The sequence below is a fragment of the Barbus barbus genome (assembly GCF_936440315.1).
Source record: "Barbus barbus genome assembly, chromosome: 3".
In the NCBI taxonomy this organism is placed as follows: Eukaryota; Metazoa; Chordata; class Actinopteri; order Cypriniformes; family Cyprinidae; genus Barbus; species Barbus barbus.
This window is the reverse complement of record NC_136731.1, coordinates 24230556-24256710: the sequence shown is the minus strand read 5'-3', so window position 1 is coordinate 24256710 and position 26155 is coordinate 24230556. Positions and strand designations below refer to the sequence as shown.

At 35.9% G+C, this 26155-nt stretch overlaps 1 protein-coding gene across 1 annotated transcript in view; it reads left to right on the top strand.

The window, feature by feature from the left end:
* The window catches only part of LOC306849211 (coronin-7-like), a 169751-nt gene that overhangs the window by 132462 nt on the left and 11134 nt on the right, over nucleotides 1–26155 (top strand). The gene's annotated exons all lie outside the window — the stretch shown is intronic.

Sequence of the window (26155 nt, the reverse complement as noted above, 5' to 3'; positions counted from 1 at the left end):
AGTTTATACTGTGCATTAAGTGGAACATATCCATCTGTTGTCACTGACGATGGATCCTTCATCCTGTTTAAGGTGTGTTTACGTCTCGAGCGCTCAGATGAAAGCTCTCGGCGCTCACCGGTTTGAGTTTTAGGTGCAGTAAATCTCGTAAGATCAGGGGAAGTTTAGACTGTATAGACAGGTTGTTGATGGTACTGAAGGACTCAGTATGTGACAGGTGTCAGCGGGACAGAGGAACACTTCATGTGTTTATCAGCTCAGTATGCAAGTGTGTGTGTGTTTGTGTGTTTCCACATTCTCATCCAAACACTCGTCTGTCATTACTTATCACTAAAATAAACATTTGAGGTTTCTTCCTCCTGCACCAGTGCTTTAGTCCTACACATCATTCTCTGCATTTCCACTTCTCTCAGTTTCAGTTTTTTAGCATGACAAATATTTTTCGCCATATTAAACATTTTTCCAAAGAATTTTCATACTAAAATACAAATTAAACAGTATGCAATTAGTCTTTTACTGTATATTTCCTCTTTTCTTTTCTTTTCACTTTTGATTTTCTTATTTTAATTGTTCTTTTTTAAAGTCCATTAATTAATTGATTTATTTTATAAAAAGTATAAAAATAAAAACTATCAAAAAATAAAACAAACAATCAAACAAATATTTTCATATGCTAAACATACCATAAGATCATTTTTTTTCCTCTTTTTAATTTTCACTTTGTAAAATTAATTTTTTATTCTTTTCTTTTCTTTTCTTTTATTATTTTAATTTTCCTTTTTAACTTTATTTAATTGTTTGTTTGTTTAATAAAAATATTAAAATAAACACAGTGCAAAAATAAAACAAGCAAACAGTATTTGCACATGCAAAAACATATACCATTAGATCATTTTTTCTTCCTTTTTAATTTTCCCTTTGTAAAATGCATTTATTTATTTAAAGAATGTTCATAAAAAGATGAAAAGCACAAAAAATAAAGAAAAAAACCAGCACAAAAATAAAATACCAGTGTATTTCTTTCTTTTCTACTCTTTTCTTTTCTTTTCCAGCTTTAAATTCCACATTTGTTTGTTTATTTATTTTACATTTCTAACAATGAATTAATTAATATAAATTAAATTAAATTGTCTTGTATATCTTATTTGCTTTGTCTAAATTTAGTAGCTTTGTATACTTTAATTGCACTTTAACTTACATACTTTTCCTTGTTTACTTGCTTTATATTTCCATTTTTCCCTATTATTTCTTCTTGCTTTACTCACATTCTTACTTAAATTACTCTTATTTGCTGTACTTACTTGCTTTGCATACTTACTAACTGAATCTTAGCAAAGTTCCCATTAACGTATTAGTTTATTCAGTGTTTCCGGATTATTTTTGCTTTGGTCTCTGCTCCCCTGGTTCTTCAGAGTCAGTTTGAGGCTTTGAAACACACAGAGGAGAAGTTTGGAAGTGCTGAAACATATTTAGTGTTTTCAGAGATGGCCATTAGCATGAGCGACAGAAATTAATTTGGTTTTTATGGCCATAGGCTGACTCGACTTTATAGCGCCAAGTGTGGTTGGCCCACAGTGGCGTACTGTAAAAACCAGGTGTTCATGTCCAGATTCCAAACTCCTGTCTTTCACCCGCTCATGTGACGACAGTACATCAGTATTTATAGAACTGACTCCTATAATGACGTTTCCACCTGGTCCCTCTGCTCATATAATGACACGCTCAATTGTTGGCGTTTCTTTCTATGGCATATTCATTGATAAATGTGAAATAAAGAGCTCAGACAGAGATAGAGAGCTTGAGGAAAGTGCTGTTGGTTAAAGAAGAAGTGGTTTAAACAGAGGCAGACGCTCCTGCTGATAGACCCTGACCCCGTAAGCAAAGCCCACTGAGTCAACACCATGCTTTTGGCCTGGGATGTGTCAGATATCATGAGATGTCACCTACTCGGTTCCCACAGTCCTTTTAAAGACTTGGGTTAATGCTTGTAAGTAAGAGAATCTCATGAAAAAAATGGTTGTATTTCATCCCCAAATCAAAATCAAAATTACTTGAAATGAATAAAGAAAATTTTAAATATTTTAGAGCATTTAAGATTTTATTGCATGACAATTTCCTCCTCAAATTCACATTATCCTAATGTAAAAACAACAACAACAACAAAAACAAATCTCATTCTCCTGTCTTGGCATTGTTTATTTGGATTAAAATGTGCATAAATTCTGTACATCAAATATTATATACGCTTAAAATTGTACTTAAATGTATTTTATTATTTAAATAATATATCTTTTGCAATGCAATATTGAAAATTGGGAGAAAACTGTACTTGATCATGAAAATAATGTCACAATATGAAAATAATCATAAAAAAAATGCTTTCTGCAAAAGATATTTTCCTGTTTATATATTCCTCAGATATGCAAATGTGAAATTTTACTTTTTTTTTTTTATTAGAGTATTTGCGCATTTTACTTTTACTTGCTTGCTTGTAGGTTTGTTTGTTTGTTTATTTACTAAACAAATGTTTTAATTAAATGTTTAATGTTAAGTAAATGTTTAATTAATTGTCAGTTTATTTGCTTTACATACTTTAATTGCACATTCTACCTTTACTTATTGCTTGCTTTATAAACTTAAATTGCAAAATTGTTTCTAAAAATATGCTTTCCAGAAAATGTAGTTGATCTATTTCTTTATGATTTAAGCATGCAATGACGGATCCTTAAAACTGTACTTAAAATGTATTTTATAATTTAAATAAATATGTAAAATATAATTTTGGGTGGAAAAATGCACTTAATTATCATGAAAATAATCTAACAATGTAAAAATTTTAGTATAAAAATAAGCTTTTTACAAAAAATATTTTATCTTTGAATGTTCCTTTTAAAAAAGAAAATCCTCATTCATTCGTTCATTTTACATATCTATCAAATGTTATAATTAATTGTTTTAATTTTATGAAGCTCACAATGCAAAAATGTTCCTAAAAATAGGCTTTCTGAAAAATATATTTGATCTTTTTCTGGAGTGAAGTATGAGCCGTCATGTTCTTGATGAGTTTGGTGAGATTTATAGCTGATAGGATGAATTAGCCTGACAGAGAGAGAGCCCTTTATCCATGTGGATAGGACTAATGTGAAGGAACAGGAGAGAATTTGGGTGGGAAACACTGTGATGACAGTCAGAAGAATTATGTCATGTTGCCAGAGAGAGAGGGAGAGAGAGAGAGAGAGAGGAGTGGTCTGTTCCCATGGGAGAGGCTGGGAATCTCAGCTTTTTCCTTCATTTCAGTGGTTCTCAACACTCAGTCACTGCACATGTTGACTGGAACATATAGCCATTGAGCATCTCTTTTATGTGGCCCCCAGGAACTCAAATGACATGATGCACACAGAAATCGTGACTCATTTGATTTCAGCAGAGTTTCACATTAATAGAGTATGTTTCTAAACTAACAATATAGTGCTCTGATATAATACTCTACAAATAGACATAAGTATTTTTACTTTACACAAACAAGATTTTTTTAATTTGATTAATTTTAATTAAAACAAAATTTTAAAGACATTTTTATTGTTACAAAAGATTTCTATTTCAAATAAATGCTTCCTATTCATCTATTAATCTGGGAAAAAATATATCACGGTTTCAAGCACCACGACCATTTAAACGTTTCTTGAGCAAATCAGCGTATTAGAATGATTTCTGAAGGATCCTGCGATACTGAAGACTGGAGTAATGATGCTGGAAATTCAGCTGCACATCACAGAAATAAATTTGAACATATATCCACATAGAAAACAGCTATTTAAAATGTAAAATATATTTCACAATATTACTGTTTTTGCTGTATTTTACAGTACATCAAATAAATGCAGCCTTGCTGAGCAGAAGAGACTTCTTTCAAAAGCATTTAAAAAATCTTGTTAAAAATACTCAGTATTTATACTGGACTTAACTCATCTGCCAAGTTTAAGGATGATTTATCAGATACATTAAGAAATGCACATGCAACAATAACACATGATAAATGAACTGTGACAGAGCTCGATTCATACGCTAATAATCGCTCATTGTATTCATAGATAATTTTAGCAGCTGAACTTATTTTTACTTTCAACACATTCCATTTGTGATCAGACTCTCACAATCGATGGACAGTTACAGCACACTAATCACATTAGGCCATATAGGTTTTTAAAATAAAAAAAAACACCACTTGATGCCCACCAGCAACAAAATTCAGTGTCATTCTGAACATGGGATTCGAATTTCGTTTTGGATGATTTAGGGCCAGATTTACTATCAGCTTGCAGCAGTGCAAACCCTCATTTGGCGTAAAAAACTACTGTCAGGATTTAGTAAAGACACACAGTGGGAAATTAGCACTGATAAGGCATGGACACAGTTATTTTTGCGACTTACCTTATTGAATATGCATTTGTAAGTGTTTCCCTATCGATATACAAATTTATGGAATCACCCAACGCGATTTACTAAGATTTGCGCTCGTCAATTTACTGGTATTCGCGGCATTATTTAATGCCCCAAAAAAAGCATGTCTTAAACAAAGCGGTAATTTGCGCTGCTCTTGGTAGATTGTGCTGGTCATTATGGAAATGATCTGGCTGCATCTGTTTTCTTTAATGTGCATCTTGACAGTAAATCACACACAGAATTTTCCCCTCTCTTTTTAGTGCTGTCAAACGATTAATCACGATTAATCGCATCCAAAATGAAAGTTTTTGTCACATATCATGTATACTGTGTATATTTATTATGTATATATAAATACACACACATACAGTATGTATTTAAGAAAAATGTTATGTTATTAAATGTATTTATATATAATTTGAATTGTATAAATATAATATTAGTGCTGTCAAACGATTAATCGCGATTAATTAAATCCAAAATAAAAAGTTTTTGTTTACATAATATATGTGTGTACTGTGTATATTTATTATGTATATATAAATACACATACATGCATGTAAATATTTAAGAAAAATGTTGTTTATATATTAAATATATTTATATAAAATATAAATGATCTGAATATAAATATAAACATGTAAATACATGTAAATATTTTCAAAATATATACTGAATGTGTTTGTATTTATTATATACATAATAAATATACACAGTACACATACATATTACGTAAACAAAAACTTTTATTTTGAATGTGATTAATCGCGATTAATTGTTTGACAGCACTAATGGAATTGCGCTCTAACACTAATTTGCCCTGTTTAGTAAATCTGTCCCTTAAAATTCAGTCTATGTAGTCAGCACACCAGTGTTTCTGGTGTGCTGCTTCTCTCAGTGTTGTGTGGAATGAGCAGCCTGATGTTTGTGGTTTGTTTGAGGTATGGTCTCAGCAATGATCGCTATGTGCGGCCCGATGTCTTTGCGTGTGCATCCAGGTTTGATAAACACTTGACAAGTTAGTGCGCCGTGCTCAGGTGACTAATCCGGTCTGCTTAAACACACACAAACACAAGCTGCACACATGGTGACCTATCATGCACTCTTCCAAAAACACACACACAGAGATACTGCACAGCAGATAGAGACAGATGAAGAGGAAGAGAAACTGATAAACACCGATAGCAGCCACTCAGAAAACAAAGACACAGTGGTTAATGCAGAAACTCTGTTTATTTTATTTGCTCAAGCTGTATTTTGTTTATTTCCAGCGCTGTTGCCAGTGATTTTATAATGCCAGCCATGCCCGTCAAACGTGAATACAAGAGAGACCCAGAAAACAAACAAATGATGCTGATGAACAACAATCAGAAATGCGCACATGCTGCAACAAATTGCTGAATCTGTCATTTGTGACCACTATAGTGTTTGTGTATAGCAGTGCTTGTTTTGTGTGTATGTGGGTTTCATTAGAGTCTAGTAAATTGTACTTATTGTACTTCGGTGACTGAGGTTAACTAAGGTGTTCATTGAATTAACACATTGCTATACAGTTGCTCTACGGAGGCCGAATTCATAAAATATTCTTAGGAATAAAATTTTTCAAGAACTGCCTTTGAGGTGTTTTTGATTGAGCTGATTTGCGACTCTTTGGCAAGAACTGCCATGTAATCAGATAACACCAAATCCTTTGATTTCCTTCTTAAGAAAAAAAAACTATTAATAGATGTTCGTAAGAAAATCATTGAGAACTTTTCAAAACTTGCACTTTGGAACAAAGTTCTTATCATTTATCTTAAGAAATATCTTAATTTAAGATTTTTGTCAATCTGAAGCTGAATCTGTATTGAACAGTTTCTTGAGTGTCTTTGTCCCCAGCATGTGTTTGCAGGGAAATCATCATCATCACTCATCATAACTGGAGCAGATGACTGTCTGTGTTCACACTTATTGATTTAGTATCTGAGATATGATTTTATCAGTTCCAGTGTTATCTGATGTCTGACTGGAGTAATTTGTGCAAGGTACAGACAGACTGCTCTTTGAAATATGAGCTGGACCAGCCCACCAAAACAGACCATACAGTACATGCAAACACATAACTAGAGTTGAGAAAAATAGCCTAAAAAATATATATTTTTTATGTGTGGCTTTTATTATTTTAGTGCTGTTCAGTACTGTTTACTGTTCATCAAGGCTGCTATTATTCGATCAAAAATACAGTAAAAACAGCAAAATTGTGAAATAATTTTACAATTTAAAAAGACTGTTTTCTATTTGAATATATATTAAAATAGAATTTATTTCTGTGATGTAAAGCTGGATTTCCAGCATCATTACTCCAGTCTTCAGTGTCACATGATCCTTCAAAAATCATTCTGATATGATGATTTGCTGCTTAAGAAACATTTATTATTATTATCGAAGTTGAAAATAGTTGTACTGCTCCATATTTTTGAGGAAACTTATACATTTTAAGGATTTCTTTTTAATGAATAGAAAGTGATCATTTAATGCGTCCTTGCTGAATAAAAGTATTAATTTGACCCCTACACAAATGTATACACAAGATTAATCATGATTAGTTATTGTAATAGCTTTAACGTTGCAGAATCTTTCCAAGTACACTCTGTCTGTATCCTGGTGTTGTATTGCTGGACACACAAACACACGCGTGTGATGATCTGCAGGCGTCTGTAGAACCAGTTGTCAGGATTATATTGTTTGGTTGGTTTGTCTCACTGTGTAGGTGAGCAGCTGATTTACGGTTTGCTGTTTTTAGGGGAAGGGAAGGGTAGATGGGAAAGGGCACAATTTGCAACACTGACCTGTCTCTAACAGAGATAGATGCGCACGCTATACACCGCAGCTTATTATATGCACTGAAAAAACGTTTTACAAGAAAATACTATTTCAGTCTTTCAGAATTGCACATTTAATTCAATCTCAGAAATGAAAAGGTACCGCCCCGTGCAAATGATTGTTCTTTTATACTCCAAAAACTGTAAATTTGATAGTATTTTAATTTGCTTTAGAATAACGAGAAATGTCTATTACAGCAAGGAATGTCTTTTAACGTTAATTTAAGCACAAAAAAACCTCACTAACCTTTCTTCTTGTCCATTATCACCTGTGTAACACCATCTTAACTCACAATATAACTGTATCTGCACTATATCTGACCTTAATATTTGGCTATTTGACATGTTTTACTCATTTGTATCTGGTGTTTTAGTATACCAGTTCTTTGTTTGCGTTTAATTTACGTACTTACTAGCCTGTTTTTGCTCATTTAAGCCTTTAAAGAGCGATTTACCGCAGTACTACTTTAGCGTGCCTGTTTATGTTAGTGATATATACACAATGAACCTCAGCTAAGTAGATGTCATATTTAATTTGTCGCAAATGAAAGAAATACACACACAGTCTGCCGTGTAGGTTTTACTGTTGTGTACTTTGGTTTTCTGCAGACAAAACATGGACTTTTCCAAAAACTTTCCAGGGAACAAACTGGAATAAAGACCAAACCTTAAGACTGTATGACCGCTTTGTTGTTACTCCAGTGAAATCAAATATGACATCTACCAATGCATTTCCATTGAGTTATTTTGGCATGTTAGAGTGGTAAATGTAAACCTGAGTGCGATATGTAAGAGTATCCGGACATGCACAGACATGACTGTTGTGTGCTTGCAGCATGTGTGTGTTCTGCATGTCTCAGGAATGTGTCCATGCGATGTGTTTCCTGATCCCACACAGAGAGAGAGCGGGAGATATCAGCACACGACCCTCGGAGAGCAGGGACAAACACATGCAGATATGGAGAAGAAACTTTGCCACTGGAATGATTTAAAATAAGATGAAGAAGCTGTGACGTCCAGTCACACTAAGCGTTTCTCAGAACAGAAGATAGTAATCAAACAGAGCAGGAGATTGTATCAGTCCTAAAACATTTGTAGTGTCAGATGATGAACCCGCACCTCGCATCTGTTTATGTCTCTTTATCCATCTCTGTTTCTTTTAGGATTAGATCTGGTGTTTAAGAGGTTAATATTGAACTTTTTTTACTTTATTGTTACATGTTTCTGGTTTTATTGTATATGATTTATCAGTGCTGGTCATTCCAGGAAAATCTTTGTAATCTTTCATCAAAATATAACAACTTTCTTCACCTCTGACGCAACTTTCCTCAACCACCTGATTTTATTCTGGTGTGTAACTTTTCATCATCTACTCGAGTCCTGTTTTTCTCCTTTTACCATTTCAAACAGAAATGTCACATTACAGAAGTAAAATCGGATGGGAATGCTGTTTCATGTTGACTTTCATTAACCTATTTACTTTAACAGTCAAAATGAGCCTTGACCAGTGCTTTAAATCCTAACAAATCTGACACAATTTAAATTTTTCACCAAATATGTGACCCTGGAGTACAAAACCAGTCTTAAGTCGCTGGGGTATATTTGTAGCAATAGCCAAAAATACACTGTATGGGTCAAAATGATCAATTTTTCTTTTATGCCAAAAATCATTAGGATATTAAGTAAAGATTATGTTCCATGAGGATATTTTGTAAATTTCTTACTGTAAATATATTAAAACTTAAGTTTTGATTAGTAATATGCATTGCTAAGAACTTCATTTGGACAACTTTAAAGGGGATTTTCTCAGTATTTAGATTTTTTTGCACCCTCAGATTCCAGATTTTCAAATAGTTGTATCTCAGCCAAATATTGTCTGATCCTAACAAACCATACATCAATGGAAAGCTTATTTATTAATTTATACATTTATAAATCTCAAAAATCAACACTTAAGACTGGTTTTGTGGTCCAGGGTCACATATAGATAAATGGTCAACACACCGAGTTGTTCTTTTTTAACTAACACTGTAGCTCAAACAAAATTAAAATGATAAATATAAATATAAGATTTGGGGGGGTAGAAAAACTTAAAATAATATTAGAAATATTGCTTTTTATTAATTGAAATAAAGCTGAAATAACATAAAAATAATAAATATAAGATGAAAAATTAATCTTAAAAAGAACTATTAAATATTAGAAATGTTTTTTGGCAACTAACTGAAATAAAACAGGTTGAAGTGCTAAAATGACTAAAACTGAATTGAAATTAAAGCAGAAATATTATTTAAAATTATTTAAAATGAAAATATAAGAAATATATAATAATATTTGTTTAAATAAAATTTATAATATTTTTTTATGAAATAAAATTATTTTAAAATAAAATAAAAACAAAATATAAAATTAAAAGCTAATTCAAAATATTAATAAATTCTAAAATAGTCTATTAATAATACTAAATTACCCCTGAGACCTACTTTCCATAAAAACTGATTTATTTAATCATCATGTTCATGGCAAATATTCAGTCTCGATTAAAAGGCCTTAAAGTCAACATAGAATATCATTTGCAACCCATTTTGCAGCCCATGTAGTCAGGGACTTTCTTTTATCCACTGGGAAATGATTGGATAGTGCAAGAATAGTCATTTGAGGAACATTGCAAGTTGTCTTCAGTCTTTTTTCCTTTTTTTTTAAATTTTTGACATTGTTTCTCTTTAGAATAACATTCGCTGGTTAATCATGCACAAAATCGGCTAAAAGACATTAAGTAGGGCCAATTTTGATTTCATTTTGAAGACATTTTCTATAAAGCTCAATGACTGCTTACTTGCAGACTTTCTCCATTACGCGCTGAGTGTCATTGTGCCAAAACAAAGCCCACGGTTCAGCGCTGGTGTACTCACTGATGACGTGTCCCCTAATTCACCCTCTTCCTGGGCTTGTAACAGTATGAGTTTATGATGTTCTTGGCACAGCTGAGCCATGCTGTTTTCCTTTCTAAGCTTGTCTTTCTGGAGAAGCGCCACTCTCCGGTATTTGCAGACTTAACCGGTGGCCCTTACTTATACGTTAGTCTCTTTTAATTTCACACTGAGATGAGTTTGGGTTCGGTCCTGTTGGCGAGAAATGCGTTTAGCGTCAGTCGAGGTTCCCGAAACGGCGCACAAAATAGTGATGTCACTTAAGTGTTGGTTCAAACGCTTGACTGCAATTAAGTTATTTACAGGACGGATCTCGTGGAAAAGATTCCCTTCGCTTGTTACTCCTTCATCGCCGTGATTTTCAGGCCTGCTTTGGAGGGAAGATTTATGACGTTGCGGTCAGCCATCTGTAATCGAAGCCCGACTGGTTTTAACCAGACCTGAGCACTTTTAGCATGTCGCATCAAAGCTGAAATAATGCAACAAACTGTATTAAGATGTGTTTAAGCATCTCAGAAATAGGCTTTTCTGTTTATGCGAGTGTGTTTTATGGTGATGTATGCGTGACTAACAAGTTCACAGCGAGTAGATGGATCTCTTCCTGTGACCCTCAGCATCGGGGGTCGTTCTGGTCGTGACCTCACGTCTACTTCATCCATCCCTGGTTCTTGTCCTCGGGTCTCTTCTAACTCACTCGTCTAGTTCTCAAGCTCCGCTGACAGGTAGTTTAACGCTTATATCCTGCTGCCCCTTGAAGTCGATCGTCGTCTGGAGTTTTAACGCTTAGCTGCTCGTTCCCGGGACTTTCTGGGATCAGGCCTTAAACTCTGAATGATACCACACACACAGGCAAACACAGCCATAACAGACCATTCACCCCATTATTTACATTATTTGTTTTAATATATAAATAATTTTTGGTCATTTATTTTATGATTTATTTTTCATACTGTTATTAATTCATTAAAAAAAGACATAACAATCATAAAAAGACAAGTTTGAAGACCTAAAGTTGTTTATTTAAAAAAATGTCTACATGCCATTTTAAATAAAATGTTAATTTAATCTTTTTTTTTTTTACATTTCAGATTTTTATCAATTCTTTATAAAAAGAAATAAGACATGAAGTTTGAAGTCCTAAAGTTAAGTACACTTAATTTAAATAATTGAAGGCTACGTGGCATTTTAATTTGATTTAATTTTTTTAAAATATTTGAAATATTTTTCTTCTTTAATATTACTTTACTTTTACTTTTAGTCATTTAGCAGACACTTTTATCCAAAGCGACTTACAAATAAGAGAAAGTAGCTCAAACTAAAAGTTAACACTCTGTAAATACTCTATACACACTAGTGATGCGCGGGTCGTGTATTTTTCCAACCCGCGGGTCCCGCTTTTATGAAATTATTTGGCCCGCCCCAGCCCGCCCCGCACCACTGTATATATTTTTACAACCCGCCCCGCCCAGCACCTGCGACCATTAAATAGACATACTAGGCACTGTAATTCAAATGAAAACAGCCTTTATTTCAGCCTGAAAGTGCTTGGAAACATCGCCCTGTAAACTGGCAACAACATATGATTATGAATATGAACGATAAATCAGGTCATATTAATAACAAGATAATGATACACATTTTAAACATTTACAAAGCAGCGTTTGTAATCTAGGCTAAACAATTTTTTATTTTAGATTTGTATAGGGCAGGCCTACAGTTTACAGCCTACGCTAAATAACCACTGACATTTTTTTTTTTTTCATTTATCACACGGAAATGTTCATTTAGCGTTTTTACGTTCGCTGTGCAAAAAAAGAATGGCATCCACTGTACCGGGGTTTAATCTATTTCGCCTGGACTCCAGCACCCGGTCAGCAGAGCTGAATGTGCGCTCGCTTGATGCGCTTGTGGCTGGGATACAATTTCTCCCGCACCTCGTCTTCCATATTCACTTTTATTTCTTTGTTTTTGTTGTGACTGGCAGCGGTAGCTGCTTGGCGCTTTCGTGACTTGTCACGTGACGTAACCTTATCAAAGAACTTAATAAAACATGAAAATAGATATTCCCAAATATTTAATATAGGCTATAGGGAATTGCACGCAACATACATGGATTTTTTTTTTAATGACCCGCCCCAACCCGCCCGCAAATAAAGTGACAATTTCTTTACCCGCCCCAACCCGACCCGCGGGTTACGAGACGACCCGCGCATCACTAATACACACCCATTTAAGAAAATACAGAAAATAAATAAAATTGATAAATGCATACATACAACAACATTTCAATAGTAAACATAAATTTTTTCAATAGAAAAAAAATAAAAATAAATATCTATATATGTATGTGTGTGTGTATTATATTATTTCTATAATATTTAATTATTCTAATTTTGTATTAATATTTAAATGTTGTAATTATATAAAGGAATAAGTATGATTAAAATGACATTTTTGTTCCTTTAGTAGAGCGCGATAGTTGGGTTATGGAAGTAAAAAATGCATTTATTTTGAAAAATAACTTATAAACCTTTAACGACACACCTTCTATGAGCTGCAAGGCAGTTAATCGGTGATATGTGACCCTGGACCACAAAACCAGTCTTAAGTCGCTGGGGTGTATTTGTAACAATAGCCAAAAATACACTGTATGGGTCAAAATTATAGATTTTTCTTTTATGCCAAAAATCATTAGGACATTAAGTAAAGATCATGTTCCATGAAGATATTTTGTAAATTTCCTACCGTAAATATATAGTAATATGTAGTAATATAGTAATATGCATTGCTAAGAACTTCATTTGGACATCTTTAAAGGTGATTTTCTCAATATTTAGATTTTTGCACCCTCAGATTCCAGATTTCAAAAAGTTGTATCTCGACCAAATATTGCCCGATCCTAACAAACCATACATCAATGCAAAGCTTATTTATTGAGATTTATACATCAGTATACATAATTTCTAAAAATTGACCCTTATGACTGGTTTTGTGGTCCAGGGTCACATATATGCTTTTGTTGAAGCCATCAGTATACATTACTTCAACTTTAAAAAAAATTAAAAAATAATCATGTTTAAAAGCAGCATGGTGAAAAACTACATTATCTGTGATTTTAGAGAAATCTCCACCAAACAGAGAATCACATCAAACAAAATGGAACAAAAGAAACTCTTTGGAACTGTTAAATATTTGTATTTAGATGAATATTGTATGAATTTGTATTTAGACACATTTATGTGTGTGTGTGTGTGTGTGTAATCAATATCTTTAAATCACAAATTAGTTTGTTAATTAATTAGATTGTCATTTGCAATGCTTCATGGGATTGTAGTAATTTTCCTCATTAAAGTGAAGTGACATACTGCCAAGTATGGTGACCCATACTCGGAATTCGTGCTCTGCATTTAACCCATCCAACGTGCACACACACAGCAGTGAACACACACAACAGTGAACACACACCCGGGGAGCAGTTGGGGGTTCGGTGCCTTGCTCAAGGGCACCTCAGTCGTGGTATTGAGGGTGGAGAGAGTGCTGTACATTCACTCCCCCCACCTACAATCCCTGCCGGCCCGAGACTCGAACCCGCAACCTTTGGATTACGAGTGCGACTCTCTAACCATTAGGCCACGACTTCCCACTCTTTTTTTTTTTTTTTTTTAAATCGTATGCGAAAATTGTTTCCAAAACCAACATTTCCAAAGTGGGTGACTGTTACACTTTATATTACACTTTACACTTTAAATTGGTATCAAGCATCATGATATTTGAATGGATTAGCCATTTTACTAAGGAGGCACTCAGTTTGAGTCTGTATCCAGACGGTTTGTACTCCATCAGCATGTGTTTATGAGGTATGTCATGCTCCATTAGTTTATGGGACAGTCTGGGACACGTAAGCTGATGTTTACGACATTTCTTGCAGAGGTTCGCCACTGGTTTTGCTTCAGAAATCATATTTTGTATTGTATTTCAACATGGTACTGCTTATTGTACCAAAGTAAAAATCAATATATTAATATGAACTGCACAGAAATTATGAACGTGACAGAATCAAAAGCAAAATGGACAAGGTTAGGGTCAATATTGTTGGACCAAAACTATCCATTTAGAAAAAGTCGCTATTTGGAGTTTTATGGTTGAATGAAATGATAGTTTGATTTTGCATTTGTTCCAGATAAACTTCCAGAGCTGTTGTGTAACATGAGGGACATTCAGACTGGCCGAGTTTGATTTCCTTTTTAGGGTTTTTGTCCTCTTGTGTAAATAAGGGTTTGGTATTTAATTTTGCTGTCAACATTATTTGAAACAGATTTTTGTTTTCTGATGCGGTCGCGCTGAAAGCTGAAATGGATTTAATTGTGTCAGACCAATAAGGCCTGTTTTGTTTTTGTGAATTTTATTGTTGTTCTGGGTCTTTATTACATGAATTCTTTGAGATTCATGTAAAGCATAAGGATGCATTGTGAACATGAAGGCTGAGACGTCTGTTCATCATTTCTTTGTTATTTGTCGGTGTGTAATTAAAAAGTGAGGCCCGTGCGTATGTTGGGTCGGTACGAGTGGAGATCAGTGGCTGCGCTCCTCACCTCATCTGACGCCGCTGCAGCTGTCCGCATTCTTCCCTCCCGCCGCCTCGCTGCCTCTCTAAGCTCTTTTAAATGAAGTACCTACCGGATCGGAGCGGCTGTAGATATCTGAGGATTAGCAGCACTACTGAACAGCCCGGCAAGCAGAGTTTCTGAGTGTGTCGAGGAGCTGGTTGGCATATGTCTGCTTATCATGATGACACACTGGAAAACTGATACTCTGCTAATCGCTCTCTTAACTTGGATGTACATGAACGTGTGCTGAAAAGATGAATGAGTTATGCATGCATATGCACAGGAAAGGCTTCTTTTTTATAAATTACCTACAAATGGTTCTGTTTCACTTTAAAATAAGGGAACTTTTAAAGTTCCATATGATGTCATAGAAGAACGTTTAAAGTTCCATATGATGTCATATGGACAGCTTTTTTAGTTAAATTGTTCTTTGAAAAAAAAAAAGATTTACGCAACCTTTTAAAAACTTGGGTCAGTAAAGACGTTTCAAAGATGTTACAAAGATTTCTATTTTAAATCAATGCTGTTCTTTTGAACTTATGCCGAGTTCACACTGCACGATTTTAGCCCTGATTTTCATGCCCTGACAAATGCCCGAAATCAGAGGCAAATCGGTACACGTTCACGCGAGTGACAATCATGAAGTGTAAATTATCAAAGATAATTGCTGTGTGAAATGAGTTCTGACTGAAACATACATCACCAAAGACCTACAGCCAATGAGAGAGCAAGATACATGGCAGCAGGAAATTTGGGGAGGAGTTATCTGAAACGTAGTTTGCAATTCTTCCTATTGTAAAGTCATGCAGTTTGTAACCTCCTGTCACCGATCCATCGTGCAACGTGAACACGGCAGCAACTGAATGCTACCCCAGAGAGTCGTGCAGTGTGGAAACAACGGTGAACCGATGACTTTGAAAAATTGTGCCGTGTGAAATAGGCATTATCGAAAAATGCTGAACAAATATATAAATTTTTCCACAAAAACATGAAGCAGCACAACTGGTTTCAGCATTGATAATAATAATAAGCATCAAATCAGCATATTATTAGGACTTCTGAAGGATCATGTCACAGTAATGATGCAAAAAAATAAAACATTCAAAAAGAAAACAGTTACTTTAAATTGTAATAATTTACAATATTGCTGTTTTTACTGTATTTTTGATCAAATAAATAGAGCCTTGTTGAGCATAAGATACTTCTTTATCATATTTGATACAATACATTAACTTTGCTGAATAACCTGTCCTACACAATCAACTACATGCTTTCTGTCGCCTGATTGGTTCTTTTTTTTTTTTAGCAGTAAAAGACCTTTTAGATTAACTTAAAAAAAAAAGTCCATTCAAATTTAAATGCATGAAGAAATGATTTTCACTGGAAAAAAAGTTTAAATATGTCTTCTTGATGATCAAAGATGAGTTTTAAAGGATAAAAGGGACAAATTTAGTAATTTGTTATTTACCTTTTTTATTATTTTAAGAGCAATTTTGATTGCGTCAGATTTTTTAATTGTTATATTGCTTTATGGAGATTAAAATAGTTTTTGATATTTCATGTCAGGTTCTTCAGATCAATGTTTTGGTTATTTTAGGCAGTGATACTTAGATATTTTTAGGATAACCCAGAGAATGAAACGCTCTTGCAATGGTTCTGTGTTTTTGGTCTGGTTTGGACGGGTGTCCCAGGCTGCAGGTGGGCTGTTTGTTCTCAGTCTCCTCTAATCAGATCTGGACTTGTTTCCAGGTGTCTTGTCATGGTTATCCCACACACACCTGTTTGGCAGGACTAATGCTGTGTGTGAGAGACTCACGTGTTCAAGGAGCCTGTTTGTTTCTGATTGACCCTCACCTGTCCCAGTGGATGAAATTTAAATTCCGCCCTACATTTCCTGCTGAATATTCTGTTTCTCATGCAAATATGTCACGTTACAGGAGTCCATAAAGTAATCCAGGTCTCAGGCTACAAATGGACTGCTCCTGGAAGAGGAAGTTGTCATGTTCTCTCACATAGATGATCATGGGGATTTACTGCAGATAGTGACTGATGCGGTTCAACAAGTGTTACACGCTGCACTCAGCAGCCCACGTCCTTCCCAGACACACACACATGTAAACAGGCCCTGAGGCCCAACTCTTAAATCGTACAATAAAGTGTTACAGCAAATAATTTACTGCAAAATACAGTGAATGATGGTAGTGAAGAGCTTTTTCATAGCGTAAATGTATGTTATTGACGACTCACGAGCAACGTTGACACTTAATGTAGAATTAAATCAATGTGATGTTTGTGACTTTAAGTATGGCTCATCCAATCAGAATTTACAACTTTTTATTTTATAACATGTGATTTCAGAAGAAAGATGTGCAACTTGTGTGTTCTTCGTGTATTGTCATCTGTATTATTGTGTTGGTTGAATTACAAAGGTGTGTGTGTGAGTGTGTGAGAGAGAGAGATGGGACAGGCTGAGATCTGGGCCCTGTTTCATAAAACAAGTTTACCAAATAAGCCAGGCTTATTTCAGTTAGTCTGACTTATTTTGAACCAAATCAACTGACAATAAGTCAGTCTAACTGAAATAAGCCTGACTTATTTGGTAAACTTTCTCTATTACTGTGCTTAGTCGTGAATACTACACCACTTTAAGGTTTTTCGGCTGTGTGGGGAATGAAACACTAGCATACTACTTATTGTACAGTATGCACTGTATATTGCCTACTCTATTTTTAAATAGTAGATTAAATGTACACTTTTTGCAACAACAAATGTTTCAAACTGTAGCTGTCACATGATGTATTTCTGTATACATGTAATTCAGTGAGTTGTTATCAAAAGGTTGTTGCATAGTAGTCCAATTTAGTGTAAAAATGGCAACTTTTTACTGTCTGATTAAATCAGTAAAGATATAGATAATTATACTCTGCCCTAACCCTAACCCATTTTTTAAAATCATTAAAGCTGCTTAATAATTTTTTCGTGATTCTTTGCTGAATAGAAAGTTCAAATGAACAACATTTATTTGAAATATAAACTTTTTGTAACATTATCAATGTCTTTACAGTCACTTCTGAACAATTTAATGCATCATGTCATGATAGAATTATTATTATTATTATAATTAACGCTAACAGCAAATATTATTAAATTAATTACTATTATTATTAATAACAATAAAAATTAATAATAATTACAAAATTATTAATAATAATAATGTTCTTTATTTAAATGTTACTTGATTTATTATATTATTATTATATTATTATTTTTCTTTTTAAAATTATTTTGCCAACTGGATGCCACAAACCAACAACATATTAAACATACAACATAGTGAAGTAGTTTTTGTTTTGATAATAATTATTTTTTAATTTAATCATTTAAATTATAATGAATTGCTAAAGAATTCATAATAATGATGAAATAATAATAATAATTTTTATTATTAATATTATTAACAATACAGATAATATTTAGTATTATTAAATTAATTAATAGTTAATTATTAATTATGACTTCAGTTTAAAAATTACATTATGCTTCATCACACTGGAAATGACTGAAATTATTTTACTTCGGAACATTTAAAAATTCTCTAAAGGTCGAGGTAAAAAGGTAATAATGTTTGGCCACACCCACTGCACTTCATCACAGATTGAAACCCCTCCCACACTCCTGTGCCACACAGCTGTCTGTCAATCTCTCTATTCCACCTGCAGATCCACACAAACACACGGCTGCTGTGTTCAGACCTCAGGGCCTGTAGCGTAATCATATAATTCCAGCCTCAATCATCATAATGAGAGTAATAACGTAGCTTTATCTGCGAATCTTGAACACACCTGCAGGTTTTATCATGGCTGAATTGGAGTTTACTGACAGTTATGACGCTCCTGAGGCCACTGCTGGGATGTTCCTGCCAAATTCCTCGTACCTTTCTAATAGGATTGCTGCGCTGTGAAGAGCAAAACAAATTTCACCCTCTGACGCTAAAGGGCTGTGCTGGCACGCTACTTGAACAGTTTCTGTGGTTTGTGGTGGGCAGTATGCAAATTTTCTGTATGCATTGAAAAAATACCTAGATGACCTATGACATTTGCATAAGAGAGCAGTACACAGAGTTTGCAGTGCACACACTTTCCAGGTACATAGGTGCATAATGCTGTGTTTTCAACTTCCAGTTTCAGTTCCAGTAACGGTGAATGAACCGTAATATCAGCTCTGATTTTGATCTCCTTCTTGACAGATTACTTCACTGAACATACAAAAGTTAAATTATATTATTATATATTATTATAATTAATTATTTTGCAGTATAATAACTATATTTTATTAGTAGTAGTGTTGTTATGATTATTATGATTATTATTATTATTATATCATAATAATAAAGTAATTAATCATTATTGTTAAAATTAAAAAGAAAAAAATTAACTACTATTTAAATAAAGAATATTATTATTATTATTATTAAAAAAATATTATTTAAATTATTTAAATGTAAAAAAAATAATAATTGTCAAATAGCTTCACTATGCTGCATGTTTAATTTGAAACTTCACTATATTTCACAATGTGTCATCCAGCAAAATATTAAACAGTATACAATATATATACTTACTATAAGAGGCTGTGCTATACTGTAAATATAATCACAACTGAATATAAAGTATTGAATATGACTATAGAATAAAGTAAAACAGAATATTAAGGGTTTACAGACATTCTTCTGTGCGTAGGTAGTTTTCCATTTAAAACAGCCCAAAGCCTGTGTTTCTCTCTCTCTCCCTCTCTCTCTCTCTCTCTCTCTCTCTCTCTCTCTCTCTCTCTCTCTCTCTCTGTGTGTGTGTGTGCCTTGTTTTCTGTGTCCAAAGTCAGCTTACATCTGGATTAGAGGCTTTGTCATGTGTGCCGGCCCTCAGTGCAGCGGCACACGTGTGTGTCGTTGTGTGTGAGTGCTTACAGCTTTAGCCACTCAAGAAGGACATCCCGGAGTGTTTTAGCATTCATTCATGACCGGACTACTGTCTGGAGCTCCAAACACACACTCGGCGTCCGCAGGGGTTCACTGGTGTGGGAAAATCTGTTCTGCGTGGGTTTAGTTGCACTTGAGTAAAGCAGTGACGTGAGGCATATCTGCCTTTATGTATGCAGTTATTCCTCCCACAGGACAGTACAGTTGCTCAGAGGCTCCTTTTTTGGCTCACCAAACACCAATGACTTGTACATACACTATATGGGCGAATGTATTGTGACACCCCCTTCTTTAGAACAGAAAAAGGCACTTCCAAAACTGTGGCAACAAAGATGAAAACATAGTTCATGTATTTAAAAATTGTATTTCCATCTCTGTTGAAACAGTTTTGGACGTGTCTAAAATGACATTACCCTTATGTACAAGTCATTGGTGTTTGGTGATGAGTTTTTGGCTCAAGGTCTGCATTTAAAGTCACATCAGAGGAGTTCAGCTGGGATCAGGACATGGCTTTCTGCAGACCAGTCAAGTTCTTCCACACTGACTCAATCAATCATGTCTTTTTGAACCGTGACTTATACACAGAGACACTGTCATGTTAGAATAGAAAAGGGTTCTGTCCAAACTGTTGCTATAAATATTAGAAGCACACAATTCCCTAGAATACCATTATATGCTTAAACATTAAACATTGTACTCATGGAAATTACTAAAGTAGTCAAACCTGTTCATTAGAAAGGGAAAGGGAAGTGGTGTGTGGCCACGTATGGTGACCCATACTCGGAATTTGTACTCTGCATTTAACCCATCCAAGTGTACACACAGTAGTGAACACACACCCGGAGCAGTGGGCAGCCAATGCTGCGGCGCCCAGGGAGCAGTTGGGGGTTCGGTGGCTTGCTCAAGGGTCTCACCTCAATCGTGGTATTGAGGGTGGAGAGAGTTCTGGTTATTCACTCCCTGTCATGAATCACAAGGTGGAAGCAAAGATGCAAGTAAGTAATCTTGTTTATTGGGTCCGAAGACAACACTGTAACAAAGTCTCTCGGGTGGGCTGGTGACGCAGGGACTAGATGGACAGCGTGCTGGTGACAAGTGGTGATGGTGAATCCAGTGCAGGTGAACATCCAGACGAGACGAAAACCACGAAGACTCCAGACAGACGAGGACCAGGAACACTGTAGCAGACGGCACACGATGAACAACACGGAGGACATCAATCAACGATCTGACAAGGAGAGGAGAGTGCGGTGAGATTTTATAGGCGAGTAGATTGGCAGCAGCTGGTGCGGGGAATGAGATCAGCTGGCGCTCTGATGACTGGAGTGAGCCACCGAGCCTGCCTGGAGTTCAATCTTTTAGCAGTTCTAATGTATTCCAAATTCTTATGATCGGTCCGCACGATAAAAGGTACCCCCGACCCTTCTAACCAGTGACGCCATTCCTCCAATGCTAACTTGACTGCCAACAACTCTCGGTTACCAATGTCATAATTACTTTCGGCAGGGGACAAACGGTGAGATAAAAACGCGCACGGATGCATCCTGTCGTCTGCAGGAGAACGCTGGGATAGCACTGCACCTATCTCCACCTCTGACGCATCAACCTCCACCACGAACTGACGTGATGGATCAGGGGTAACTAAGATGGGGGCTGAAACGAAGCGGCCTTTCAGTTTGGCAAACGCAGCCTCAGCTGCGCTAGACCACCTGAACGTGGTTCTGGGGGGGGTCAAGGCGGTCAGAGGCGAGGCTAGTTGGCTGAAATTGCGAATGAACCGCCGGTAGAAATTGGCGAACCCCAGAAACCTCTGTAGGGCCTTACGGGAATCTGGACTTGGCCAATCCACCCCAGCCTTAACCTTCTCAGGATCCATACGCACTCCCTCAGACGACACAATGTACCCTAAGAAAGGAACAGACTGTACGTGAAAAGCGCATTTCTCCGCCTTGACAAAAAGCCCATTCTCTAACAGCCTCTGAAGCACTCATCGAACGTGCTGCACGTGCTCCTGGAGAGAAGAAGAAAAAATCAATATGTCATCCAGGTAAACATATTCAAGATTCAAGAGTTTTATTTGTCACATACACAATTATACAGAGTATAACCAGCAGTGAAATGTAGGAATTGATATCTCGCAGCACGTCGTTGATGAGTGCCTGGAAGACTGCCGGGGAGTTGGACAGACCGAAGGGCATGACCAAGTATTCAAAGTGCCCCCTGGGGGTGTTAAAGGCAGTCTTCCATTCATCCCCCCTCCTAATGCGGACCAAATGATAAGCGTTACGTAAGTCAAGTTTAGTGAAGATTGACGCTCCCTGCAACCTCTCGAAGGCTGAGGACATCAGCGGCAAAGGATTCTTTACCGTGATGTTGTTCAGCCTCCGGTAGTCAATACAAGGTCGCAGGGATCCGTCCTTCTTCCCCACAAAAAAGAACCGCTGGAGAAGAGGAGGGACGGATGAACCCCACTGCTAGAGAATCAGAAATATATTTCTCCATAGCCTCTCTCTCTGGAACAGAAAGTGAATATAACTTGCCCTTAGGCGGAGACGTACCTGGCAGTAATTCTATGGCACAGTTATAGGGACGATGCAGAGGGAGAGAAGCACGAGACTTACTGAACACCTCCTTCAGGTCGTGATACTCCGTGGGCACGTTTGACCAATCCACTGCCTCCTCCTGAAACGTAGAAACAGAAACAGACGGACAAGCAGACACAAGACAGGACTCATAACATTTACTGCTCCACTCCGATACGGATTTCTGCTGCCAGTCAATCTTGGGATTGTGTTCGGTGAGCCAAGGGTGACCTAAAACAATGGGTGCGAGGGGGGAGTCCAGAATGTAGAAGGAGATGGTTTCAGTGTGGTTGCCAGATACAATGAGTGTGACGGGTCCAGTGGTGAACGAAATGGTAGGAAGGGTTTGGCCATTGAGAGCTTGAACAGCGATGGTACGAGTGGGGGTAGAAGGGGAGCTTGAAACTTAAGTGCGAATGTGTAGTCCATGAAGTTACCTACAATCCCTGCCAGACCTGAGACTCGAACCCACGACCTCTGGTTACAATTCCAACTCTCTATCCATTAGGCCATTAGGCCACGACTGCCCTTAAAAAATTTTATTTTTATTTTTTTTACGGCCAAGTATGGTAACCCATACTTGGAATTCGTGATCTGCATTTAACCATCCAAAGTGCAGACACACACCGTGAACACACACCCGGAGCAGTGGGCAGCCATTTATGGGGGTTCGGTGCCTTGCTCAAGGGCTAACAGCAATGGATCAAATGAACAAATGAAGGAATTAAAGAACATTTAAGTTGAGAAATATTTGAGTTCATAATTGAGATCTCTGATTTTTGGTTGAAAATGTTGGAATTTTGGCAAATCTGAGCACAGTTTGAGATGTTTTCTAAAACTTTATTGGAGTCGTACTTGCAGAAGAAACATCTAAGAACAAGGAGACTTTCAAAGTTCCCAGTTTAATCTTAATAACTGAGAAATATAATCCATTTGATGAATTGTTTCAATCTGAAATCTTTAGTTTTTGAAATCTTTTCTTAGCAAAACAGTTTGAGAGTTGGTTGTTGAGATGTTTTCTGAACCTCTGTAGACTTTGAAAGCAAGAAACATCTGTTTGCTCTATAGCAGTCTAGAAAAAAACTAAGGAAATTAAGGAAGTCTTAAGATTGTGATGAGAAATGTGAGTTCATACTGAGATGTCTGACTTTTGTTTGTAGACTTCGAAAGCAGAAAACTCTGATCTCTATTTGATATATTGCTGTCTATGAGAAACAGTTGAGAAATTAAAGAAGATTTAAGAATTTGATGAGAAATGTTTGAGTTTATATTGAAATCTCCGACTTTTATCTTGACAAATCACTTTGAGATCTATTCTGAAACTGCTGGAGTTTTATTTGCAGAAGAAGCATCTGAGAACAAGAAAGTTCTCCATTTGCTCTGTTTAATCTAGGAGAAACAACTAAGAAATGATTAATTTGATGAGGAGCTTGAGTTCATACTGAAATCCCTGACTTCTTCATTTGCTCTCTATTCAGGCTTATTATTTTTGAGTATTTGAAATATTTGAGCTCTCCAAGTTTTTTGCAGATTTGCCAAGACAGTTGTTTTGAGATTTTTCTTTGTTTGAGGAGCTAAATCTGAGAAGTCTCCATTTGCTGTCTTTACGGGCTGTTGCAAAACCATTGAGAGATATGTGTTTTTCTTTTCTTTCCGGGTCTTTGTATCAGAAGTCTGCAGATTCAGAGTAGTTGAAAACAGCGAGGGATGTTGTTGAAGTGTGCTAATGTGTGGTGGTGCATTGTGAGAGAGGACGGTGTGGGAACGCAGGAGCTGTTTGTGTATTACCTGCAGAGAAACTTCGACATGGGAGCGCAAAGTTGCACTAACAAGTGTGGCAACCCCTTACCGACTTCAGAGGCCCGGGGCGAAGATGGGGGAGGGGTGAAGTCAACCGCCAAAGGCCGCCCCACCAATCACTGCAGCCAGGAGAGGCCCAGGAGGCAAAGCCTGCTGATCCACTGCAGGGCTTGGATCCAAGCCTGCCATTCAGCTGATAGAGATGAGCGTGGCCCGACATGTCGAAATCTTCACCGCTAGCTCACTTCTGCTTGACAATGTGTGGGAGAGATGAGAAATTAGTAGTTCATTAGTGAACATGAGGAATAATGGTCTTGAAGTCCTGTAGGTGTTTTCTCATCCTGCGTGTTTGCTGAAGGTTTAGTATACCTGGATTGCGCTGAAGGTCACAGTCATGGTGGCTTGTAAAGTTTGTGTAGTATTTAGTGACCTTCTTCGTAAAAGGTCAGTTCAAAATTAAAAGTCTATCACATGGCTTATAAAGATTATGAGCGCTTTCATACAGGGCGCTAGGGCTGCCAAACTGCTAAAATATGGACAAAAGCATCATAAAAGTTGTCTGTATGATTTGTGAGGTATATATCAAGTCTTAAGCCATAGCTTTGTGTGAGGAACAGACCAAAATGTCAGTCATTATTGCATAAATGTCAGGTTTTCATTTGTTTTTCATTGGCTGATCAGTCATTCAGGACAGATTCAGGGTTTTTTTTTTTTATGTCAAAGTTTTATTCAGAAAGATTGATATACATTTATACTTGTGGAGTATTTTATATATTTTTAAAAAAATAATTTTCAGTATAATAATCCTTCAGAAATCATGCTATTTTTCTGTTTTGAACAAAGTCTGTTTCTTAATTTTCTTTTTAATTAAATAGTGTAATTCTTTAATAATAATTAAGATATTCAATGAAATTATTTGTATATATAATTATTTAAATTATTTTAAAAAAGTTTATTGTATTGAATAAATAGAAATAATACATGTATAAATAATATATATATATATTAATATTATTAATATATTAACTAATATCAATATTATAATATACTAATATCAATATTATAATAATTATAATATAAAACTATTTTGGTGCTTATGTATTCACATATGGAAATGAGCAGCTTAGAAATGTTTTAAAAAATCTGAATAAAAACCATGCAACATGAGGGTAGCCTAAATGATGACAGAATAAAACATTAAAAGTTGCATAAGAGAATTTTGGCAAAACACTCCTTCAAGAGATCGGGGCCGGCTTCTGTAGTATTCTGTGGTTTGTGTCTGAGCTGATTGATGTGGGTAAAAGGTTTGATCTGGTTTCTTCAAGTGAAGCTGAAACACACCCCGCTGCCAGCAGTATGTGACTCGAAATAGATGCCCGTGTTCGTGCCGTGACCCCGGGCCCTGCGGCGCCCATCGGTGACCCCCGCTCGAGCCTCAGGCTTCAGACAGCGGATGTATCAATGTGGCTTTGTATGTGTGAAAGAGTACCAGATTCCAGTCCGGGGTCAAACAGACAGATTTAAATGACCCCGAAGTGAAGTTTTCAAATGTTTTGTGTCTGATCAATGCAATATTTTGTTGTAGAGCTGATGTGGGTTCGGTGTTGAAGTGAGCTCATTTCGCTGCTTTGTCTGCCACCTAGTGGAGAAAGGACGCAAATGATTGTTTTCCCACTGCAAACATACAGTTCATACACACACACTTTAAACTCCAGACCTGTTGGATCTACTTACTTTTTCCTCACATTGACTTCATTGTCTTCTTGAATCCGCTTGATCTGGGCGAATTCAGCCTGTGTTTATTAGTGCATAGCATATTAAATTTGGTGCATAATAATGTGCTGCAGACATTATTCCTCAAATGATGTCTTGTTTAAGCAAGATGTTAATTTGCTAATTGAACAGTCAACAACCACATCGCAAGAGCTCTGCAAAAGAATAGCAACACTAAAAACAA